We start from the raw sequence: 8127 nt of genomic DNA, 5'->3' as shown, positions 1-8127 counted from the left end.
TCACCATGTTTGAGCCCAATTCGACCTATTCACATTTTATACTCTCTCACACACATCGTCTATCTAGGTCAATCTCTCCAACCCGTCTCACTATTTCGATCGCACGGCGACCCTATGTGATCGGTTGACCTTGCTTCCTCCCATGCACAAAATATATCTACACGTCTGTGACTAGATCATCTCTCAAGCTCTATCTTACAACCCTCACCCTTGCCAAAAAGCTCAATCGGACAATATCTCTCCAGAGCATATATATATTTGTTCAATGAATGTCAGACCACACTCACTTTGTCTATCTATCTATATGTCTCTCGATTGACCTTGCTTTCTCACACTGTATCTTCCACATGTTGAAGCTACTACCTCTCCATCCCTCGCAAAACCGGAGCTATTTACATTGCGAGGGGAACTCCAACCTTGGATTAATTTGTGTAGGCATTTGTTCCGGTCAGTTTAGATTATATTTTCGTAGCATTCGGCCCACAACTACTCCAAACACCGTTGCAACCCACGCAACTCCCCTAGTTGATTTCCCTCTGGCTCGGTCATCGCTCTCTCGCACGTCCTTTCTCGCCTTCAACGTCGCACCATGGTATTATTGAAAAAACTATGTTGTTCTCTTTAATTATTATAAATAAGCTACAAAACTACACACTGATAGTCCACTTGGAATGGAACAAATTTCCACCCACAAATTAAAGTGCTACAAACTACACACCGAGGGACACACATTTCATGAAACAAATTTGGACCCATATACAAATTAAAAAATAAAGGACGAGGATCGAACATGCGACCGGGCCTTCAAGCCGCACGTCAATAGGCAACATACGTAGAATAGCAATGTTTGTTGTACCCCCTTTGTTCACATAATGTTTTTATATTACCATAGCCTAATTAATGGATAACATGTAATATTATTTTTAGTACTATTCGCCTTCACTTACTGGTGGGTTCCATGTGTGCTCTCTCTCTGTCCCCCCCTTCTGCATTTAGACGCACGGGCAAACAGGAAGAACTCGCGGGCGATGTTGCCGTTGACCATATCTGGATACGTTCACAAGTCACGGCACTAGTTTCACGTACTAGCAGCACTAGTCAGTGTGTACGTGCAATGCATGTTAATTTGGAAGTATATTAAGTGCATGCGGATATTAACTACTAGGATATTATTTGCGTGTTGTCGTGTGATTAGCACTATTTTTGGTATGAAATTAACTGCACGCTAAACATGTTGAGCGCTCGATATTGAAGCAGTCTAGGTCGTTGGATGACAAGGAATACATGTGGCTTGATGACGTTTTATATTTAATTTGATATGGCTCTAGCAGAACATTCAATCGATCAAACCATACATTTCGTTCAGTCTGACTCTGACTTTAAATTTTATGACGATCGATATAAAATAAACGGAAATGATAAACGTTCGGATTTTAAGCATGGCAATCCGAATGTTTTTCATGGAAAATTTAGATTACGCGGCGGCAGGGGCGTCTCGCGGTGGGAAGCGGCTCCTCTGCCGTGCTCTGTGTGTCGTCGGGCCACTGACCGACGGCGACGGCGGTGTCTTGCGCCGTTGTTGGCGTACTCCTGGACGTTGGCCTAGCTTCAAGGAAGGCCAAAATGTTCTGGACTTCGGAGCGAGTCAACTGGCGGGAGGAGGCGACTGGCATTGGTGCAAGGAAGCGGTCGACGGCGGCTATCCATGCCGTTGAGGGGGGCACTGGCACCCGCGCGGGGACAGGCGCTGTCAACGGCGCGGCGGAGACATTCATGTGCATGGGCACCGGCACAGGTGTGCATGTTAGTGCACGCGCAGGCGCATGCGCTGGCAGGTGCATGGGCACCGGCACGGGCGTGCGCGTCAGTGCACGTGCAGGCGCATGCACTGGCAGGTGCACAGGGATGGGCGCTGGCGCAGTCGGGGCGACGGGAGCCGGAACGGGAGCGGGGACAGGCGCGGTGTCTTCCCGCAAGGCCAGTTCAAGCTCGTCCCAAAGCCCCTTATGTTCTTGAGACTCTGGCTGGGTGTCTTCCTCAGGAAACTGGAACACTAAGGATAGACCATCGTGATGCGGCATGGCGTACGTTTAGGTCAGGCTAGTTGGAAGTAGACGACAGGAGAATCGGAGAGGAAAAGAGAGGATTGTAGCGATGCCGGGTAGTGCGGGGTTGATTTTAAACTGCGGCGCCGGTGACATTAAAAGTGGGAGCGGTTGGGACGACGGTGGGCGGCGGAGCCTGGTCAAAGGGCTCGCCTCCCGGGGAGCCTGCACAGCGGTCTGCTCGCACGCCTACCTGACAGCCGGCGCAGCGGTCTGCTCCCACGCCTCCCGTCGACTCACACGCTTGCTTGGATGGCACCTCCGATGAGAAGCGGGGACTCGTGGCGGCACGTAAACGCCCACGGTTTCAATAGTGAAAGTGTTCTCCTTAACGTGACAGGTCTTTGTTCCAAAATACCTTGGGTCTTCATTTGTGCAACTTGTCATAAGCAGCTTGTCTCAAATTGAAGAAAAAACTTACGAAGTAATATTTGTGCCATATCACGTGACCATGCTTAGTTCCAAGAATTTATGCTCACTTTTGGATTTTCTGAAATTTAAGATCCAGGATTCGAAACAATATCATAACCTGCATCATGCAATAAATTTTCAAGTCGTACAACTGTCCTGTTGTATTTCTTAAGAAAGGATTTGGTCAAACATTTTGCTTAGTTAGACTTGAGACAAGTTATATATGCAGAGTAAAAGGATAATCCCTCCGTACCAGTGCATTGTCTGATATATTAACTCAAGTACTAGGCACGAACAAACGGGCTCAATTCTGTGCTCATCCTGGTGTAGTAGTAGTAGTAGTAGTAGTAGTAGTAGTAGTAGTAGTAGTAGTAGTAGTAGTAGTAGTAGTAGTACTAGGCAATGCAGTTGACGGCTGACCTTGACGAGCGGCGACCGAGGGAATTGAACCATGCTTGGCACGGTAGGTAACGTTGTCTAGTTACTAAAGCATCCCTCCGTTATTCATCGGTAGTCATTATGGAGTGGGGACATGAGGGGAATTTCCTAGGGCTGGAATTCTGGCCGCCAGATATTTCGACTTGAAATGCTGAGGCTCGACTGGTTGGGGTTGCCTAATGTGCGTACCACGCACGCCACCATTTTTTTAGGATCAACACGAGCCAAGGTCTGGCTGGTACGCCGTTGGGTCCTACCATTCGAGAATACGAAAGGAACCTTTTAAATTGCTGAACGAATCTATGTGTATTACAATACCCGTATTTTCCTTGCAAATACTAATCTCAACGTGGTAATTGATTTATGACGAGTTGTTGAATTAGAGTGAGTTTGTGATATAGTGATCTCAACGTGAATTTCACATTTCATGGTATCCCTAGTAAGTTTTCCAATGTAAATTCAAATTTGAAAGATGAACAATATGGAGGTGAGAAAACTTTGTATGTATCAAGCATATGACCACACACACACACGCACACACAGAGACACACACACACGAACACAACAACAATCCAATAAGTATAGTGCATCTATTTTTCCAAACCATGCATGTATGACACGAATTCAAAAATACTCCTTCTATTCCTAAATATTAGTCTTTTAGAGAGTTCAACAAGTGACTACATACGGAGCAAAATGAGTGAATCTAGACTCTAAAATATGTCTATATACATCCGTATGTGCCAGTCCATTTGAAGCCTCTAAAAGACTAATATTTAGGAACGAAGGGAGTAAAATGTAAGACATCCATGGTCCTCAGTTCAATATTTAAAATGAACATGAAACTGAAACATGAATATTAAGTCTAGTACTACAGTACAAGCAAATGTTGTGTTGGGAGGTATGATTGTCGGGGGTCAACCCCTCGACCTTAGATAAAATTGTGGAGGTCTGTTTAGGGTTGTTTAGATTATATTTGTCCCCACCCTCCCAACCACCGATTGATTGTGCACCCCCACCCCTCCTCCCCGGGAGAATATCATGTGCCCCCATACCTTAGATGCTATATGCCGATACGAGTTGCTTGGAGCTTGTAGATCTGAGATATAGCAGCTCACATGATGTGTCTTAATATTTTTGCAGGAAACCTTGATGAGTTTGAGAATTGCACACAATTTGTACAAAAACTACTTAGATGCCCTTTGATCCCATATCAAACGACCTCGAAGCTCGTATCACCATAGCATCTAAGATGAAGGAGGACATCCTATTCTCCTGTATGTAAGAATATCATGTGCTACCACACCTTGGATGCTTTGGCGATACAAGCTCTTCGGAGGCATTGGATTTGTGACCCAACACCTCCTCGGTGGTTCAAATGGTTTTTTGCAGAAAAGCCCCAAAAGAGTTCGGCCACTGCTTACAAGCACAAAGACTGCTCAGATGGCATTGGATCTCAGATCAAACGACCTCCAAGCTTGTATCACCGTATCATCCAAGCTGCGATAGCACCTTATGTTTTCTCGCACGGGAGAGTATGAGGTGCTCCCGCACCATAGATTCTATGGTGATACGAGTTCACTGAGATCTAACGGCCCACAGTACGAGGTTTGAATGTTTTTGCAATATACGGCTGATAGAGTTTGTGAAATGCGCAGAAAGTACAAGTACTACGCATGTCCATCTGACCACTGATCATACGACCTAGATGCTCATATCACCGTAGCGGGTAATTAAGCTACGGGGAGCACCTAATATGAGCACCGGGGAGCTGTTGGATCGAAGATGCAGCGGCACACATGAGGCCTGAATGTTTTATTTGCAAAAAAACCTTTGGAGAGTTGGGAAATTGCGCATAAATACAAATACTACTCCCAAGCCATTGGATCTCACTTCCAACGGTGTAAAAACTCGTATCACCATAGTATCTAAGCTGTGGGGTGGATGTGGTATTCTATGCCACTGTCATTTTTGTTCGTAAACTTGCAAAATACGTGTAACTTGTGCTGTTACTTGTCTAACCGCGCAAAGTGTTTGTTCAAAAAAACCATCCTACACTAAAATATCGGAACAACACACGGGGGTCCCACTTGTCATTAATCAAATTTGGACCTAAAAATAACAAATCTGAAAGACAAGATTCGAACTGGCAACCTGGACTACAAAGCGTAAGTCGGTAGCCTGAAAAAATGAACGGTTGTTGGCTTTGTCCCATAACTTGATTTTATACAGTACTTGTGTTGAGTAGAGTAGAGGGAGTGGCTCGTCAACACGTACATGACCGTTGTCTCACTTACTGGTGGGTCCCAGGTCTGTGTTCTCAATCTCTCTTCTCTCCATCATCTAACCTTTGCACGGGCACACACGAAGAGCGGCGCTAGCTTGCCATGGTGTTATTACAACTAAAAAAGCTTGGAAAATAGAAGAATCGCCTAGAACAAGAGACGTTGTGGCTGGTCGAGACGGAGCTAACCACATCTATCCTCCGTGCCATGTTTGCATGATGAAGTTGTGTGGCTAGTGGGGTGTTTTCGACCGACCGGTTGGGTCTCGAGGTCGAACCATAGGTACTACATCTGATACAGTATATTTTTACACGCACATTTTTCCTCCGTGTCGAGACGTGGCACACCCTACCGCGCGGTTTCGGGGTCCTCCCGGTGGTGCATGCATATATTCTTCCTGACGTGGGATGCCCTACCACGCGTTCTCTGGGTCCTCCTCGGTCGTAGCGCCGAAGCAAGTAAATGAGTCGTCCAATCACGAAAGACCACCTTTCCCGCCGAGTACATCAGTGAAGCACGGTGGCTAGCTAGTTGGGCTAGTTCGACCGATTAGCTAGGCCGCCGCCACATTTGTTTTTTCACCCCTTTTTATCTACTTGCCGGCATGTAAATTTAAATATCCACCGCGGCGTTGCTCTGGTGTTTGGGTGCGGTAGGATTTTTAATTTTTTGATTGACGGGAGCAGGCGCGGCAGGATTTTTAATGTTTTGATTGACTGGAGCAGGCGCGGCAGCAATTAGTCATGATGACTCCGCCTGTGAAAACCCACTGCTCCCTAATGTGAGAAGTCGTCGACTGGTGTTTTACCATGGTGAAAACCAAAAGATTCCCCGCTCCCTCCGCCTTCCCGTAGAATGCATTTCCTTTCAGCTGTTTCACCCCCTTTGCTTCCTCTCCCCATTGCTTCTACCTGGTGCCATGGCGGCACAGCAGATCACGGAGTCCGAGGTGAGGCGCCTGACACTAGCTCCCGTCGACCGGGAGCGGGCGGTTGCACCCTGCATCACCAACGTCGTGCGCCTCGAGAAGCAGAGGGACTTCGGTGGTGCTTCGGCGCCCTCTGCATGGGCATGTCCATGTCTCGGTGCAACATGACCGTTGGATCAAACTCAGACAGTTTAGATCAGTCACTGTAGCGCAAAGCGCGTGGGTGTGTTTGGTTGCATTCTCATCTCAATGTAGTTGTTTCCTCTTCGTGTATTTTTGTCAACCTAGTAGTGTGGACTCATGCACCCTTCATGCACTCTATCAAACACCCAAAAGTGGGTCGAGAAGGGAACTTTTGCCCCCATCCCGTGCACCCTTCATACACCCTGCCTAACACTATTCGTGCTTTATATGGTTCATGTTTCATGGAGTACTGTAGCACCGTACTCTCCGTGCGCTGTGGACCTAGGTCTGTTAACATTGATCTCACCGTTCATTCTCTACCGAACAGTCGAAAAAGCGGTACTATGTTACATATAGGAGTAGTTGACATGCGCACAACATCAGTTGTTATCGTCATATCTTACTACACTAGCAACAAGATTGTGCAGTACTGACGTATGAACCACTGCACATGCCTAGTAGTAGGAGCACTGTGTATGTTCAAGTGGCTGCCGTGTTTCGCACTCTTCCGTCGTAAGAGTGGAAACCCTTGCTGTAATCATTTTTTTCTTCAGAAAAACAGTGGACACGCTCTGCCGTGCGGATCCTCCTCCAGCCATGCACTACATTACTCACTTTCGCCGATGTGTGGGACAGCCAGCACCTGGGTTCACCAGCCATGCACTAAATTACTCCGTAGTAGTGTGACGGTAGTCTACCCCGATCGAACCACCGCAGTAATGCCCAATGAGCCGTCAAATCACAAAACCCCCTCCTTTCCAGCAGTAAGTTGGACGGACGAAGCAACCATCATTTCACTCTTCTCTCTCAGCTTCCTCTCTTGAAGAAAACCCCCACTCGCTTCGCTTCTCCCTCATCTCGTTCCTCCTTTCACTCTTCTCTCTCAGCTTCCTCTCTTGGATGGACGCCGGAGCACCGGCCGACGTGATGTCTATGGCTCTGGCCAAAACTGTCGAGGCTCATGGTAAAAAGAAGCGCAAGCACCCCGCCGAGACTACCGCAGACAAGCTCAAAGCCATCGCCCTGTCCAAGCCCCCCTCTCTGGGATCCCTCATTAAGCAAGTCCAGGTAATGTCTCGTGTTGACGATCTTTTTCTCGATCTTGATCGTGTTTTTTCATCTAACACGCAGTACTAGTACTGGTAGTACAACTTTCTGGGTGATCTTGCATGTGATTTTAGTGTGGCAAATGACGGTTCTAAATTCCTCTTTTGACCAAAACATGCGAGAGGTTGACACTGATTTCTTATAGACTACTTTCAACTACTCCCTCTGTCCCAAATTTCTTGTCTTAGATTTGTCTAGATACAGATGTATCTAATACTAAAATGTGACTTGATACATCCGTATCTAAACAAATCTAAGACAAGAATTTTGGGACGGAGGGAGTACTTTATGAACATCAATGCTACCTTTTAAGAGGGTATATTTTCCTCAGTAACTTGTATTATGGATATTGCATGTAATCCCTCTGCTCTCATGCCTTTGAAGACATGTTCTAGTATCTTTGTTCACTCATTTCTGTGCGTATATGTAGTCATATATGGAGTATAATATCGAAAATCATCTTATATTTCTAAACGGAGGTAGTAATAAAATATGGTTTCTGTTTGAATTAGAACCAGGTCCGCGGTGGAGATGAAGTTCTCAAAGTCATGTCGTGTGAACTGGAAGACCTGATGATGAGTTCCACTGCTGAACTATCCAGTTGTTGTGTCCTTGTCGCCACATGTCCTGAACTAGTGTTTTCCTATAGCATTGTTGTCAAGCGTGTTCT

This window comes from Triticum dicoccoides, chromosome 7A (assembly GCF_002162155.2).
Source record: "Triticum dicoccoides isolate Atlit2015 ecotype Zavitan chromosome 7A, WEW_v2.0, whole genome shotgun sequence".
Taxonomy (NCBI): Eukaryota; Viridiplantae; Streptophyta; class Magnoliopsida; order Poales; family Poaceae; genus Triticum; species Triticum dicoccoides.
The sequence above is the reverse complement of the archived record's forward strand: the minus strand, read 5'-3'. Positions refer to the sequence as shown.